A 17,081-nucleotide genomic window follows, 5' to 3' on the forward strand; every position below is an offset into this window, starting at 1 on the left:
GAGGTCTTGGTGGGGGTTGGGTTTTAAGGTTTAGGGCAGTGCAGTGGTGTTTGGGTAGTGCAGGGGGATCGTGCTGGTGGAAGTGTTTTAGGGTTTAGGGCAGTGCAGTGGTGTTTGGGTAGTGTAGAGGTTCGTCCTGGGGTAGTGTTTTAGGGAAGTGCAGAGGTGTTTGTGTAGTGTAGGGGTTCGTGCTGGGGTTAGTGTTTTAGGGTTTAGGATAGTGCAGTGGTGTTTATGTAGTGTAGGGGGTCGTGTTTTAGGGTTTAGGGTAGTACAGTGGTGTTTGGGTAGTGTAGGAGTTCATGTTGTAGTGGTGTTTTATGGTTTAGGGTAGTGAAATGGTGTTTGTGTAGTGTAGGGGGTCGTGCTGGGGTAGATTTAGGGTTTAGGGTAGTGCAGTGGTGTCTTTGTAGTGTAGGGGGTCGTGTTTTAGGGTTTAGGTTAGTGAAGTGGTGTTAGGGTAGTGTAGGGGGTTGTGCTGGGGTAGTGTTTTAGTGTTTAGGATAGTGCAATGGTGTTTGGAAAGTGCAGGGGTCTTGCTGGGGGTACTGTCTTATGGTTTAAGGTAGTGAAATGGTGTTTGTGTACTTTAGGGGGTCGTGCTGGGGGTAGATTTAGGGTTTAGGGTAGTGCAGTGGTGTTTTTGTAGTGTAGGAGGTCGTGTTTAGGGTTTAGGTTAGTGCAGTGGTGTTAGGGTTGTGCTGGGATAGTGTTTTAGTGTTTAGGGTAGTGCAGTGGTGTTTGGAAAGTGTAGGGGGTCGTGCTAGGGGTACTGTTTTAGGGTTTAGGGTAGTGCAGTGGTGTTTGTGTAGTGTAGGGGGTTGTACTGGGGTAGATTTAGGGTTTAGGATAGTGTAGTGGTGTTTGTGTAGTGTAGTGGATCGTGTTTTAGGGTAGTGCAGTGGTATTTGGGTAGTGTAGGGGTTCATGCTGGGGGTAGTGTTTTAGGGTTTAGGGTAGTGCAGTGGTGTTTGGGTATTGTAGACGGTCACACTGGGGGTAATGTTTTAGGGTTTAGGGTAGTGCTGTGGTGTTTGTGTAGTGTGCGGGGTCATGCTGGGGGTAGTGTTTTAGGGTTTTGGGTAGTGCAGTGGTGTTTGTGTAGTGTAGGGGACGTGCTGGGGTAGTGTTTTACGGTTTAGGGTAGTGCAGTGGTGTTTGGGTAGTGTAGGGGGTCGTGCTGGGAGTAGAGTTTTAAGGGTTTAGGGTAGTGAAGTGGTGTTTGTGTAGTGTAGGGGGTTGTGCTGGGGTTGATTTAGGGTTTAGGGTAGTGCAGCAGTGTTTGTGTAGTGTAGGGGGTCGAGTTTTAGGGTTTAGGGTAGTGCAGTGGTGTTGGTGTAGTGTAGGGGGTCGTGCTGGGGGTTAATTTAGGGTTTAGGGTAGTGCAGCGGTGTTTGTGTACTGTAGGGGGTCGAGTTTTAGGGTTTAGGGTAGTGCAGTGGTGTTTGTGTAGTGTAGGGGATCTTGCTGGGGGTAGTGTTTTAGGGTTTAGGCTAGTGCAGTGGTGTTGGGTAGTGTAGGGGGTACTGCTGCAGGTAGTGTTTTAATGGTTTAGGGTAGTGCAGTGGTGTTTGTGTAGTATTGGGGGTAGTGCAGTGGTGTTTGGGTAGTGTAGGCAATCGTGCTGGGTAGTGTTTTGGGGTTTATGGTAGTGTAGTTATGTTTGGGTAGTGAAGGGGGTCGTGCTGGGGGTAGTGTTTTAGGGTTTAGGGTAGTGCAGTGGTGTTTGGGTAGTGTAGGGAATTGTGCTGGGGTAGTGTTTTTGGGTTTGGGGTAGTGTAGTTGTGTTTGAGTAGTGAAGGGGGTCGTGCTGGGGGTAGTGTTTTAGGGTTTAGGGTAGTACAGTGGTGTTTGTGTAGTATAGGGGGTCGTGCTTGGGGTAGTGTTTTAGGGTTTAGGCTAGTATAGTGATGTTTGTGTACTGTAGGGGTTCATGCTGGGGGTGGTGGTTTTAGGGTTTAGGGCAGTGCAGTGGTGTTTGGGTAGAGTAGGGGGTCGTGCAGGGGGTAGTGTTTTAGGGTTTAGGGCAGTGGAGGGGTATTTGGGTATTGTTGGGGGTTGTGCTGGGGGTAGTGTTTTAGCGTTTAGGGTAGTGCAGTGGTGTTGGGCTAGTGTAGGGGGTCATGCTGGGGGTACTGTTTTAGGGTTTATGCTAGTGCAGTGCTGTTTGTGTGGTGTAGGGGACATACTGGGGTAGTGTTTTAGGGTTTAGGGTAGTACAGTGGTGTTTGTGTTATGTAGGGGGTCGTACTGAGGGTAGATTTAGGGTTTAGGATAGTGCAATGTTTGGGTAGTGCAGGGGACTTGCTGGGGGTTGGGTTTTAAGGTTTATGGCAGTGCAGTGGTGTTTGGGAAGTGGAGGGGGATCATGCTGGTGGAAGTGTTTTAGGGTTTAGGGTAGTGCAGTGGTGTTTGTGTAGTGTAGGGGTTCGTCCTGGGGTAATGTTGTAGGGCAGTGCAGAGGTGTTTGTGTAGTGTAGGTGGTCGTGCTGGGGTTAGTGTTTTAGGGTTTAGGGTAGTGCAGTGGTGTTTATGTAGTGTCGGGGGTCGTGTTTTAGGATTTAGGGTAGTGCAGTGCTGTTTGGGTAGTGTAGGAGATCGTGCTGGGAGTGGTGTTTTATGGTTTAGGGTAGTGAAATGGTGTTTGTGTAGTGTAGGGTTCATGCTGGGGGTAGATTTAGGGTTTAGGGTAGTGCAGTGGTGTTTTTGTAGTGTAGGGGGTCGTGTTTTAGGGTTTTGGTTAGTGCAGTGATATTAGGGTAGTGTAGGGGGTTGTTCTGGGGTAGTGTTTTAGTGTTTAGGGTAGTGCAATGTTGTTTGTGTAGTGTAGAGGGTCATATTTTAGGGTTTAGGGTAGTGCAGTGGTGTTTGGGTAGTGTAGGGGGTCATGCTGGGGTTAGTGTTTTAGGGTTTAGGGTAGTGAAGTGGTGTTTGTGTGGTGTACGGGGTAATGCTGGGGATAGATTTAGGGTTTAGGGTAGTGCAGTGGTGTTTGTGTAGTGTAGGGAGTCGTGCTGGGATTGATTTAGGGTTTAGGGTAGTGCAGTGGTGTTTGGAAAGTGTAGGGGGTCGTGTTTTAGGGTAGTGCAGTGGTATTTGGGTAGTGTAGGGGTTCATGCTGGGGGTAGTGTTTTAGGGTTTAGGGTAGTGCAGTGTTGTTTTGGTAGTGTAGAGGGTCTCACTGGGGGTCGTGTTTTAGGGTTTAGGGTAGTGCTGTGGTGTTTGTGTAGTGTACGGGGTCATACTGGGGGTAGTGTTTTAGGGTTTTGGGTAGTGCAGTGGTGTTTGTGTAGTGTAGGAGACGTGCTGGGGTAGTGTTTTAGGGTAGTGCAGTGGTGTTTGTGTAGTGTAGGGGACGTGTTGGGGTAGTGTTTTAGGGTTTAGGATAGTGCAGTGGTGTTTGGGTAGAGTAGGGGGATCGTACTGGGGGTAGTGTTTTAGGGTTTAGGGTAGTGCGGTGGTATTTGTGTAGTGTAGGGTTCGTGTTTTATGGTTTAGGGTAGTGCAGTGGTGTTTGGGTAGTGTAGGGGGTCGTGCTGGGGTAGATTTAGGGTTTAGGGTAGTGCAGTGGTGTTTGTGTAGTGTAGGGGGTCGTGTTTTAGGGTTTAGGGTAGTGCAGTGGTGTTTGGGTAGTGCAGGGGGTGTAGCTGGGGGTAGTGTTTTAGGGTTTAGGGTAGTGCAGTTGTGTTTGGGTAGTGTAGGGGGTACTGCTGGGAGTAGTGTTTTAGGGTTTTGGGTAGTGCCTTGGTGTTTGTGTAGTGTAGGGGGTCATGCTGGGGGTAGTGTTTTAGGGTTTAGGGTAGTGCAGTGGTGTTTGTGTAGTATTGGGGTAGTTCTGGGTGCAGTGCAGTGGTATTTGGGTAGTGTAGGGAATCGTGCAGGGTTAGTGTTTTGGGGTTTAGGGTAGTGTAGTTGTGTTTCGGTAGTGAAGGGGGTCGGGCTGGGGGTAGTCTTTAGGGTTTAGGATAGTGCAGCGGTGTTTGGGTAGTGTAGAAGGTCACACTGAGGGAAGTGTTTTAGGGTTTAGGGTAGTGAAGTGGTGTTTGTGTGGTGTACGGGGTAATGCTGGGGATAGATTTAGGGTTTAGGGTAGTGCAGTGGTGTTTGTGTAGTGTAGGGGGTCGTGCTGGGATTGATTTAGGGTTTAGGGTAGTGCAGTGGTGTTTGGAAAGTGTAGGGGGTCGTGCTTTAGGGTAGTGCAGTGGTATTTGGGTAGTGTAGGGGTTCATGCTGGGGGTAGTGTTTTAGGGTTTAGGGTAGTGCAGTGTTGTTTTGGTAGTGTAGAGGGTCTCACTGGGGGTCGTGTTTTAGGGTTTAGGGTAGTGCTGTGGTGTTTGTGTAGTGTACGGGGTCATACTGGGGGTAGTGTTTTAGGGTTTTGGGTAGTGCAGTGGTGTTTGTGTAGTGTAGGAGACGTGCTGGGGTAGTGCTTTAGGGTAGTGCAGTGGTGTTTGTGTAGTGTAGGGAACGTGTTGGGGTAGTGTTTTAGGGTTTAGGGTAGTGCAGTGGTGTTTGGGTAGAGTAGGGGGATCGTACTGGGGGTAGTGTTTTAGGGTTTAGGGTAGTGCAGTGGTATTTGTGTAGTGTAGGGTTCGTGTTTTATGGTTTAGGGTAGTGCAGTGGTGTTTGGGTAGTGTAGGGGGTCGTGCTGGGGTAGATTTAGGGTTTAGGGTAGTGCAGTGGTGTTTGTGTAGTGTAGGGGGTCGTGTTTTAGGGTTTAGGGTAGTGCAGTGGTGTTTGGGTAGTGCAGGGGGTGTAGCTGGGGGTAGTGTTTTAGGGTTTAGGGTAGTGCAGTTGTGTTTGGGTAGTGTAGGGGGTACTGCTGGGAGTAGTGTTTTAGGGTTTTGGGTAGTGCCTTGGTGTTTGTGTAGTGTAGGGGGTCATGCTGGGGGTAGAGTTTTAGGGTTTAGGGTAGTGCAGTGGTGTTTGTGTAGTATTGGGGTAGTTCTGGGTGCAGTGCAGTGGTATTTGGGTAGTGTAGGGAATCGTGCAGGGTTAGTGTTTTTGGGTTTAGGGTAGTGTAGTTGTGTTTCGGTAGTGAAGTGGGTCGGGCTGGGGGTAGTGTTTAGGGTTTTGGGTAGTGCAGTGGTGTTTGTGTAGTGTAGGAGACATGCTGGGGTAGTGTTTTAGGGTAGTGCAGTGGTGTTTCTGCAGTGTAGGGGACGTGTTGGGGTAGTGTTTTAGGGTTTAGGGTAGTGCAGTGGTGTTTGGGTAGAGTAGGGGGATCGTACTGGGGGTAGTGTTTTAGGGTTTAGGGTAGTGCAGTGGTATTTGTGTAGTGTAGGGTTCGTGTTTTATGGTTTAGGGTAGTGCAGTGGTGTTTGGGTAGTGTAGGGGGTCGTGCTGGGGTAGATTTAGGGTTTAGGGTAGTGCAGTGGTGTTTGTGTAGTGTAGGGGGTCGTGTTTTAGGGTTTAGGGTAGTGCAGTGGTATTTGGGTAGTTGTCAAGAATTCCTGTCATACAAGGGAAACACGCCCTTATGTAAACAGGAGAGCTGTTACATAACTCAAGGGAAACACGCCCTTATGTAAACAGGAGAGCTGTTACATAACTCAAGGGAAACATGCCCTTATGTAAACAGGAGAGCTGTTACATAACTCAAGGGAAACACGCCCTTATGTAAACAGGAGAGCTGTTACATAACTCAAGGAAAACACGCCCTATAAAGGGAGGAACCGGGAGGTACAAGGCTGTCGGATATTGTGTTTACACCGACGTACCTGCTTCGTGAAGAGCAGTGTTCCGGAGTGGTGCTCCAGTAAGGCAAGAACGGAGGTAGGTCGAGTCGTTACTCCCTGGGCCGTGTCTTGCCCCATCGTCACCTGTGAAGGACCCGGAAGCTCTACCGGTCAACCATTGAGCTTCGCTTTTTGACTCGGCTGAGTCCAAGCGCAGTGGCACTTTTGCTGGTTGGAGTCGTAACTCCCAGCCCGACCAGAGACACAGGGACTGCCAGCTGTAACGCACACCAGGAGGTGTTTGCCGCGTTACAGACTCGGAAGTCCACAGGATCGATCGAGCGGCTGCTCTCGGTTCAGTCTTCTTGCTTGTGATTGGGGTATCGGTGACGCATCACCAGGAGGTGACTCCGCGTCCCGGTGCAGTCTGAGGAAGAGGTTGAGCGGCTGCTCCCTTCAGGTAGAGACCCCGGCTGGGTGTTTCCCTGACTCCTCGATTCTCCCCAACACTCTTCGCGCCCCTCACAGCCTACCGATTGGCATTGTCGGCCATTTCATTTCTGCCCTCTGTTGGCATACGCCGGGATCGGCGTATATGCAGAGGACGGTTAGGACCATCCGTGCTGTGGGCTGGTAACGTACTTAGCCTGGAGGATTCCAGTGACTATAACTTTTGTTTGTTCTTTGTATTTTATTTGCCTTCATTAAAAGAACTAACCCTTCACAAGTGGTTGCGTCCTCATTGTCGTGTCTGTTAAACGATCCTGAGACGTTCAGGGCGTTACAAAATATCCGACCTTAATAACACTAACTGTCTCCCGGTCGATAACAGACATGGCAACACTTGATGATGTGCTGGCTGCTTTATTGGCCATGCAAGTTGAAGTGGCTGCCTCTAGGCAAGAAACAGCCGATGTAAAAGCCAGACTGGATGCTATCCAATTGGACCCGCTCACGCCCAGCACCTCCCTCACGAACCAGACCCCTGCGGTAGTAGTGGAAATGCCGGTAGCCATCCCCTTGGCAACACCAGAGAGGTACAGTGGGGATCCTAACACAGTGCAGGTATTCCTCACAAAAGTGGCGCTACATTTATCGTGCAAACCAAAGGCGTTCCCCACGAGTCAGGCTCGTGTGGCTTTCCTTATATCCTATTTGGCTGGAAACGCGGCACAATGGGCCGTACCTCTGGTGAGCAGGGACGACCCCCTCTTATGTGATTGGGGTGCTTTTCGCGAGGAATTCCTGAAGGTATTCGACAGAAGGGCTGACTCGTACACGGCGGACCGTGAAATGCTTGAGTTGAGACAGGGATCCAACGACCTGGTGCAGTATCTCAACGCGTTCCGAAGGCTGGTTGCGGAAACCAAGTGGCCTGTTGCTAAACAGACGGCGCTCTTCCATCAAGGGCTGTGCGATGAGCTCAAGGACGCCGTGGCTCATATTGACCCTCAACCCAAGACATGTGAGGGCCTTATCAACCTGGTATTACGGCTGGAACATAGGCTAAGTGAAAGAAAGGGGGATCATGGGAGAAAAGGAAAATCCCTTCCATCCTATGTGACGGTGGGAAGTCCTGAAACTTCCACCGCATCCAAGGGAGAACCCATGGACATCAGCGCAATACGAGCGAGCCTCACAGCCACGGAGAAAGAGTCACGCCGTAAACAAGGATTGTGCCTATATTGTGGCAAAAAAGGCCACTACGTACGTGAATGCCCTGCCAAACCGAAGACGTCACGTTATCGGGCCAACCGGTCGGTAACAGCCGTGGTGGACATACCGGCGGAAAACTAGAGGACTCCAAGACCAGAGAAGGGGCATCTCGGAGTCTCTCATCCATCCCTTCACTTTCCAACTCGGTCACTAAGGGACAACGACACCTGTTTATCACGGTGCACGTGGGAGTGCATGACCAGTGGATACCCGTTGTGGCCATGGTGGATTCAGGGGCCACTGGCATGTTTATGGACCACAACGAGGCATGCAGGCTAGGGCTAGTGCTTCTTCCCAAAGCAGTACCCGAAGACGTCTATGCGGTAGACGGAAGGCGATTGGTGACGGGGCCCATCGGACAGCACACGGGGGTCCTTCCGATGAGATATGGGAGGAACCATTTGGAACAAATCGATTTTAACATCATCCGAGCGCCCCAATATGGCGTCATATTGGGATTACCGTGGCTACAGAAACACAACCCCTTTGTGGATTGGCCAACACATCGCATCGAAATGACGTCACCGTATTGCATCCTGCATTGTGGAATAAGAACGGAATCCCTTGACGCAGATGAGAGCGGGAGTCAGACGGTGGCTACAGCGGCAGAAAAAGATGTGGCTCTCCCCCAGGCTTATCACAGTTTTGAGGATGTATTTGATGAGGTGAAGGCGGAAGTGCTACCACCACATAGACAGTTTGACTGCCAGATCGACCTGGTGCCAGGGGCCAGCGTTCCCAGCGGCAGGCTGTATGCCCTGACGGAGCCTGAAAACGTGCATCTCCGGGGGTACCTGGATAAACTCCTCAAGCTAGGATTCATCCGCCCGTCCAAGTCTCCGGCCGCCTCGCCACTCTTCTTCATCCCGAAGGCTAATGGGGAGCTGAGAGCCTGTGTGGACTTTAGGGCATTGAATGCGATAACCATAAAAAATCGGTACCCCTTGCCTCTCATCAGTGTACTTCTGGAACAGGTCAAGAAAGCTCGTATCTACACCAAGTTGGATTTGAAAGGGGCATACCATCTGGTGCGCATGAGGGACGGAGACGAGTGGAAGACCGCCTTTAAGACCAGGTTCGGCCTTTTTGAGTACCTCGTCATGCCGTTCGGTCTGTGCAACGCCCCGGCAGCCTTTCAGTACTTTTTGAATGAGGTATTCAGAGAGGAGTTGGATATCTACGTGGTCGTATATATCGACGACATCCTCATCTATTCGTCCAGTGTGGAGGAGCACGTACACCACGTCAAAGCTGTGCTCCAAAAGCTGAGGGAAAACATGCTGTTTTGTAAACTCAGCAAGTGTGACTTCCACGTCACATCCGTGGAATTCCTCGGAGTGATGCTGAGTCCAGAGGGACAGGAGATGGCAGAACGAAAGATCAAGGCGGTGAAAGAATGGCCGGTGCCCCAAAGCGTGAAGGACGTCCAAAGTTTCATTGGCTTCGCCAACTTTTACAGGCGGTTTATAGATGGCTTTTCAGGAGTGGTGGCCCCAATCACACAGCTACTGAGGAAGTCCAAGGAGTTTGTCTGGTCCCCTGAAGCGAACAAAGCCTTTGAGGCCCTGAAAAGCGCCTTTGGTAAGGCGCCGGTGTTGGCTCACCCCGATCCGGATCTCCCCTACGTGGTGGAAGCGGACGCGTCGGATGTGGCGCTGGGGGCTATCTTGTCCCAACGCAACCACGACACAGGGGTGCTTCATCCCGTTGCGTACATGTCCCGCAAACTCAACGACGCCGAACGCAACTACCATATTGCGGAGAAGGAGCTTCTCGCAATCAAGGACGCCTTCACCGAATGGAGGCATTGGTTGATGGGGGCAAGACATGTGGTATCGGTGTACACGGACCATCGGAACCTACAGTTCATGACGGCCACTAGACACCTTTCTCCCAGGCAGCTGCGGTGGATGATCTTCTTTGCGGGGTTCAACTTCCGCATCACTTATCGGCCGGGGACGGAAAACCGGAAGGCGGACGCCCTGTCCCGTCAATCTGCAGTTAAGGAACCATTGCCTGCAACCGAGCGTTCCATCATTTCCCCGAGGATGGTATTGGGGGTTATCCAACCGGATACTTTCCTGAGGGGAATAAAGAGAGGGATCAGGTCATTCGCATGGCGGAGGTGGCTCCTCAGTCACAGAGAATGGCAGCTGAAGGACGGGATACCCCTGAAGGGCAGGTGCCTATTGATACCCACGCCTAGGCTAAGGAAACAAGCATTCATCTGGTGCCATGACTCTCCATGCGCAGGTCATTTGGGCTTTGAAAAAATGGTGGCTAGCATGGGACGGCATTTCTGGTGGCCAACCATGAGAGTGGATGTCAGGAGGTGGGGACAGGAGTGTCCTACGTGTGCTACCATGAAGGCCGACCATGGCCGAACCCAAGGGCTCTTACATCCACTTCCGACCCCGGATAGACCATGGGATAGCATATCACTGGACTTCGTGGTGGGCCTACCGGTAGACCAGGGGATGACGGCAATACTGGTGGTGGTGGATTACTTGACGAAAATGGGGCACTTCATCCCCTGCAAGAGAGTCCCTACGGCCGGGGAATTGGCGTCACTACTCCTAAAGAATGTGGTACGACTGCATGGATTACCTGGGGTGATCGTGTCGGACCGGGGGTCGCAGTTTACCGCGCAATTCTGGAAGACTTGGTGCACTGCGCTGCATGTTAAGACCGCCCTGTCCACCAGCTACCACCCTCAAACGGACGGCCAAACCGAGCGCCTGAACCAAACGCTCAAACAGTATCTGCGATGTTTTGTGGACCAGGGCAGGGAAGAATGGGTCGACTTGCTATGGGTTGCAGAGATAGCCTATAACAACGCCACTCACAGCTCCACACAGTCATCTCCGTTCTATAGCAACTATGGCCAACATCCCAGGTTCTTGCCATTTCTACATCCGTTCAGAGAGGACAGGATTCCCGCCACAGCGGACAGGGTGGCACACATAAAAGACACGTTGATGCGCTCAAGGGCTGTCCTAATAGAGGCCAAGAGAAGATACAAGGCTGCGGCAGATAGGAAGAGAAGGCCCGGGCCACTGTACCGCACTGGAGACTACGTCTGGATATCCACAAGAAACATGAGGTTTCGAAAGAACAGTGTGTTCCATCCCAAGTACATGGGCCCCTATCGAATTACCAAGTGTATGGGTCCCGTGAACGTGAAGGTGTGCTTGCCCCAGTCATTGCGGATACACCCTGTCTTTCATGTATCATTGCTCAAACCAGCACCCTCCAAGCCGTCTGGGACACCTAGGCCGGTATGCGTGGAGTCGGAGGTGGAGTATGAAGTGTCGGGCATACGGGCGTCCAAATGGCGCAGGGGGAAGCTGTGGTACCTGGTTGCGTGGAAAGGCTATGGCCCGGAGGAGCATTCATGGGAACCGGCTGAAGGGGTTCATGCTCCGCGCTTGGTCTCCTTGTTCCATCGGCGTTTTCCTGCCAGCGCTGGACCCGTGGGGAGCCGCTGAGAGGGAGGATGTACTGTCAAGAATTCCTGTCATACAAGGGAAACACGCCCTTATGTAAACAGGAGAGCTGTTACATAACTCAAGGGAAACACGCCCTTATGTAAACAGGAGAGCTGTTACATAACTCAAGGGAAACATGCCCTTATGTAAACAGGAGAGCTGTTACATAACTCAAGGGAAACACGCCCTTATGTAAACAGGAGAGCTGTTACATAACTCAAGGAAAACACGCCCTATAAAGGGAGGAACCGGGAGGTACAAGGCTGTCGGATATTGTGTTTACACCGACGTACCTGCTTCGTGAAGAGCAGTGTTCCGGAGTGGTGCTCCAGTAAGGCAAGAACGGAGGTAGGTCGAGTCGTTACTCCCTGGGCCGTGTCTTGCCCCATCGTCACCTGTGAAGGACCCGGAAGCTCTACCGGTCAACCATTGAGCTTCGCTTTTTGACTCGGCTGAGTCCAAGCGCAGTGGCACTTTTGCTGGTTGGAGTCGTAACTCCCAGCCCGACCAGAGACACAGGGACTGCCAGCTGTAACGCACACCAGGAGGTGTTTGCCGCGTTACAGACTCGGAAGTCCACAGGATCGATCGAGCGGCTGCTCTCGGTTCAGTCTTCTTGCTTGTGATTGGGGTATCGGTGACGCATCACCAGGAGGTGACTCCGCGTCCCGGTGCAGTCTGAGGAAGAGGTTGAGCGGCTGCTCCCTTCAGGTAGAGACCCCGGCTGGGTGTTTCCCTGACTCCTCGATTCTCCCCAACACTCTTCGTGCCCCTCACAGCCTACCGATTGGCATTGTCGGCCATTTCATTTCTGCCCTCTGTTGGCATACGCCGGGATCGGCGTATATGCAGAGGACGGTTAGGACCATCCGTGCTGTGGGCTGGTAACGTACTTAGCCTGGAGGATTCCAGTGACTATAACTTTTGTTTGTTCTTTGTATTTTATTTGCCTTCATTAAAAGAACTAACCCTTCACAAGTGGTTGCGTCCTCATTGTCGTGTCTGTTAAACGATCCTGAGACGTTCAGGGCGTTACAGTAGTGCAGGGGGTGTAGCTGGGGGTAGTGTTTTAGGGTTTAGGGTAGTGCAGTTGTGTTTGGGTAGTGTAGGGGGTACTGCTGGGAGTAGTGTTTTAGGGTTTTGGGTAGTGCCTTGGTGTTTGTGTAGTGTAGGGGGTCATGCTGGGGGTAGTGTTTTAGGGTTTAGGGTAGTGCAGTGGTGTTTGTGTAGTATTGGGGTAGTTCTGGGTGCAGTGCAGTGGTATTTGGGTAGTGTAGGGAATCGTGCAGGGTTAGTGTTTTTGGGTTTAGGGTAGTGTAGTTGTGTTTCGGTAGTGAAGGGGGTCGGGCTGGGGGTAGTGTTTAGGGTTTAGGATAGTGCAGCGGTGTTTGGGTAGTGTAGAAGGTCACACTGAGGGAAGTGTTTTAGGGTTTAGGGTAGTGCTGTGGTGTTTGTGTAGTCCACGGGGTCATACTGGGGGTAGTGTTTTAGGGTTTTGGGTAGTGCAGTGGTGTTTGTGTATTGTAGGGGATGTGCTGGGGTACTGTTTTAGGGTTTAGGGTAGTGCAGTGGTGTTTGGGTAGTGTAGGGGGATCGTACTGGGAGTAGTGTTTTAGGGTTTATGGTAGTGCAGCGGTATTGATGTAGTGTAGGGGGTCGTGTTTTATGGTTTAGGGTAGTGCTGTGGTGTTTGTGTAATGTAGGGGGTCGTGCTGGGAGTAGTGTTTTAGGGTTTAGGGTAGTGAAGTGGTGTTTGTGTAGAGTAGGGGGTACTGCTGGGGGTAGTGTTTTATGGTTTAGGGTAGTGCAGTGGTGTTTGTGTAGTATTGGGGTAGTTCTGGGTGTAGTGCAGTGGTATTTGGGTAGTGTAGGGAATTGTGCTGGATTAGTGTTTTTGGGTTTAGGGTAGTGTAGTTGTCTTTCGGTAGTGAAGGGGGTCGTGCTGGGGGTAGTGTTTAGGGTTTAGGGTAGTACAGCGGTGTTTGGGTAGTGTAGAAGGTCACACTGGGGGAAGTGTTTTAAGGTTTAGGGTAGTGCTGTGGTGTTTGTGTAGTCCACGGGGTCATACTAGGGGTAGTGTTTCAGGGTTTTGGGTAGTGCAGTGGTGTTTGCGTATTGTAGGGGACGTGCTGAGGTAGTGTTTTAGGGTAATGCAGTGGTGTTTGGGTAGTGTAGGGGGATCGTACTGGGAGTAGTGTTTTAGGGTTTAGGGTAGTGCAGCGGTATTGATGTAGTGTAGGGGGTCGTGTTTTATGGTTTAGGGTAGTGCTGTGGTGTTTGGGTAGTGTAGGGGGTCGTGCTGGGAGTAGTGTTTTAGGGTTTAGGGTAGTGAAGTGGTGTTTGTGTAGTGTAGGGGATCGTGCTGAGGTAGATTTAGGGTTTAGTGTAGTGCAGTGGTGTTTGTGTAGTGTAGGGGGTCGTGTTTTGGGGTTTATGGTACTGCAGTGGTGTTTGGGTAGTGCAGGGGGTCATGCTGGGGGTAGTGTTTTAGGGTTTAAGGTAGTGAAGTGGTGTTTGTGTGGTGTACGGGCTAATGCTGGTGATAGATTTAGGGTTTAGGGTAGTGCAGTGGTGTTTGTGTAGTGTAAGGGGTCGTGCTGAGATTGAGTTAGGGTTTAGGGTAGTGCAGTGGTGTTTGGAAAGTGTAGGGGTTGTGCTGGGGGTACTGTTTTAGGGTTTAGGGTAGTGCAGTTGTGTTTGTGTAGTGTAGGGTATCGTGTTTTAGGGTAGTGCAGTTGTGTTTGAGTAGTGAAGGGGATCGTGCTGGGGTAGTGTTTTAGGGTTTAGGGTAGTACAGTGGTGTTTGTGCAGTGTAGGGGGTCGTGCTATGGGTAGTGTTTTGGGGTTTAGGCTAGTGCAGTGGTGTTTTTGTACTGTAGGGGTTCATGCTGGGGGTGGTGGTTTTATGGTTTAGAGCAGTGCAGTGGTGTTTGGGTAGAGTAGGGGTTCGTGCCGGGGGTAGTGTTTTAGGGTTTAGGGTAGTGAAGTGGTGTTTGTGTAGTGTAGGGGGTACTGCTGGGGGTAGTGTTTTATGGTTTAGGCTAGTGCAGTGGTGTTTGTGTAGTATTGGGGTAGTTCTGGGTGTAGTGCAGTGGTATTTGGGTAGTGTAGGGAATCGTGCTGGATTAGTGTTTTTGGGTTTAGGGTAGTGTAGTTGTCTTTCGGTAGTGAAGGGGGTCGTGCTGGTGGTAGTGTTTAGGGTTTAGGGTAGTACAGCGGTGTTTGGGTAGTGTAGAAGGTCACACTGGGGGAAGAGTTTTAGGGTTTAGGGTAGTGCTGTGGTGTTTGTGTAGTGTAGGGTATCGTGTTTTAGGGTAGTGCAGTGGTATTTGGGTAGTGTTGGGAATTGTGCTGGGGTAGTGTGTTTGGGTTTAGGGTAATGCAGTTGTGTTTGAGCAGTGAAGGGGATCGTGCTGGGGTAGTGTTTTAGGGTTTAGGGTAGTACAGTGGTGTTTGTGCAGTGTAGGGGGTCGTGCTTGGAGTAGTGTTTTGGGGTTTAGGCTAGTGCAGTGATGTTTTTGTACTGTAGGGGTCATGCTGGGGGTGGTGGTTTTACGATTTAGAGCAGTGCAGTGGTGTTTGGGTAGAGTAGAGGGTCGTGCCGGGGGGAGTGTTTTAGGGTGTAGGGAAGTGCAGTGGTGTTTGGGTATTGTTGGGGGTTGTACTGGGGATAGTGTTTTAGCGTTTAGGGTAGTGTAGTGGTGTTTGGGAAGTGTAGGGGGTCATGCTGGGGGTAAATTTAGATTTTAGGGTAGTGCAGTCGTGTTTGTGTAGTGTAGGGGGTCACGGTGGGGGTAGTGTGTTAGGGATTAGGGTAGTGCAGTGGTGTTTGTGTAGCGTAGGGGACGTACTGGGGTAGTGGTTTAGGGTTTAGGGTTTAGGGTTTAGGGTAGTGCAGTGGTGTTTGTGTAGTGTAGGGGGTCATACTGGGGGTTGGATTTTAAGGTTTAGGGCAGTGCAGTGGTGTTTGGGTAGTGTAGGGGGATCATGCTGGTGGAAGTGTTTTAGGGTTTAGGGCAGTGCAGTGTTGTTTGGGTAGCGTAGGGCTTCATGCTGGGGGTAGTGTTTTAGGGCAGTTCAGTGGTGTTTGGGGTAGTGTAGGAGGTTGTGCTGGGGGTAGTGTTTTAGGGTTGAGGGTAGTGCAGTGGTGTTTATGTAGTGTAGGGAGTCGTGTTTTAGGGTTTAGGGTAGTGCAGTGGTGTTTGGGTAGTGTAGGCGGTCGTGCTGGGAGTGGTGTTTTATGGTTTAGGGTAGTGAAATGGTGTTTGTGTAGGGTAGGGGGTCATGCTGGGGGTAGTGTTTTAGGGCAGTGCAGTGGTGTTTGGGGTAGCGTAGGAGGTTGTGCTGGGGGTAGTGTTTTAGGGTTTAGGGTAGTGCAGTGGTGTTTATGTAGTGTAGGGGGTCGTGTTTTAGGGTTTAGGGTAGTGCAGTGGTGTTTGGGTAGTGTAGGCGGTCGTGCTGGGAGTGGTGTTTTATGGTTTAGGGTAGTGAAATGGTGTTTGTGTAGTGTATGGGGGTCGTGCTGGGGTTAGATTTAGGGTTTAGGGTGGTGCAGTGGTGTTAGGGTAGTGTAGGGGGTTGTGCTGGGGGTAGTGTTTTAGTGTTTAGGGTAGTGCAGTGTTTGTGTAGTGTAGGGGGGCATATTTTAGGGTTTTAGGGCAGTGCAGTGGTGTTTGGGGTAGCGTAGGAGGTTGTGCTGGGGGTAGTGTTTTAGGGTTTAGGGTAGTGCAGTGGTGTTTATGTAGTGCTGGGGGTAGTGTTTTAGGGTTTAGGGTAGTGAAGTGGTGTTTGTGTAGTGTAGGTGGTCATGCTGGGGATAGATTTAGGGTTTAGGGTAGTGCAGTGGTGTTTGTGTAGTGTAGGGGGTCGTGCTGGGGGTTGATTTAGAGTTTAGGTTAGTGCAGTGATGTTTGGAAAGTGTAGGGGGTCATGCTGGGGTAGTGTTTTTGGGTTTAAGGTAGTGAAGTGGTGTTTGTGTGGTGTACGGGGTAATGCTGGGGATAGATTTAGGATTTAGGGTAGTGCAGTGGTGTTTGTGTAGTGTAGGGGGTCGTGCTGGTATTGATTTAGGGTTTAGGGTAGTGTAGTGGTGTTTGGAAAGTGTAGGGGGTCGTGCTGGGGGTACTGTTTTAGGGTTTAGGGTAGTGCAGTGGCGTTTGTGTAGTGTAGGGTATTGTGTTTTAGGGTAGTGCAGTGGTATTTGGGTGGTGTAGGGAATTGTGCTGGGGTAGTGTTTTTGGGTTTAGGGTAGTGGAGTTGTGTTTGAGTAGTGAAGGGGATCGTGCTGGGGTAGTGTTTTAGGGTTTAGGGTAGTACAGTGGTGTTTGTGCAGTGTAGGGGGTCGTGCTAGGGGTAGTGTTTTGGGGTTTAGGCTAGTGCAGTGGTGTTTTTGTACTGTAGGGGTTCATGCTGGGGGTGGTGGTTTTATGGTTTAGAGCAGTGCAGTGGTGTTTGGGTAGAGTAGGGGGTCGTGCCGGGGGTAGTGTTTTAGGGTTTAGGGCAGTGCAGTGGTGTTTGGGTATTGTTGGGGGTTGTACTGGGGATAGTGTTTTAGCGTTTAGGGTAGTGTAGTGGTGTTTGGGAAGTGTAGGGGGTCATGCTGGGGGTAGATTTAGATTTTAGGGTAGTGCAGTCGTGTTTGTGTAGTGTAGGGGTCACGGTGGGGGTAGTGTGTAAGGGATTAGGGTAGTTAAGTGGTGTTTGTGTAGCATAGGGGACGTACTGGGGTAGTGGTTTAGGGTTTAGGGTAGTGCAGTGGTGTTTGGGTATTGTTGGGGGTTGTACTGGGGATAGTGTTTTAGCGTTTAGGGTAGTGTAGTGGTGTTTGGGAAGTGTAGGGGGTCATGCTGGGGGTAAATTTAGATTTTAGGGTAGTGCAGTCGTGTTTGTGTAGTGTAGGGGGTCACGGTGGGGGTAGTGTGTTAGGGATTAGGGTAGTGCAGTGGTGTTTGTGTAGCGTAGGGGACGTACTGGGGTAGTGGTTTAGGGTTTAGGGTTTAGGGTTTAGGGTAGTGCAGTGGTGTTTGTGTAGTGTAGGGGGTCATACTGGGGGTTGGATTTTAAGGTTTAGGGCAGTGCAGTGGTGTTTGGGTAGTGTAGGGGGATCATGCTGGTGGAAGTGTTTTAGGGTTTAGGGCAGTGCAGTGTTGTTTGGGTAGCGTAGGGCTTCATGCTGGGGGTAGTGTTTTAGGGCAGTTCA

General features: G+C 50.9%; 1 long non-coding RNA gene across 1 annotated transcript in view; it reads right to left on the reverse strand.

Annotated features, from left to right (window-relative positions):
- Positions 1–17,081, reverse strand: part of LOC146870984 (uncharacterized) — a 451,776-nt gene that overhangs the window by 264,894 nt on the left and 169,801 nt on the right. The gene's annotated exons all lie outside the window — the stretch shown is intronic.

The sequence above is a fragment of the Triturus cristatus genome, chromosome 1_1 (genome assembly GCF_964204655.1).
Source record: "Triturus cristatus chromosome 1_1, aTriCri1.1, whole genome shotgun sequence".
In the NCBI taxonomy this organism is placed as follows: Eukaryota; Metazoa; Chordata; class Amphibia; order Caudata; family Salamandridae; genus Triturus; species Triturus cristatus.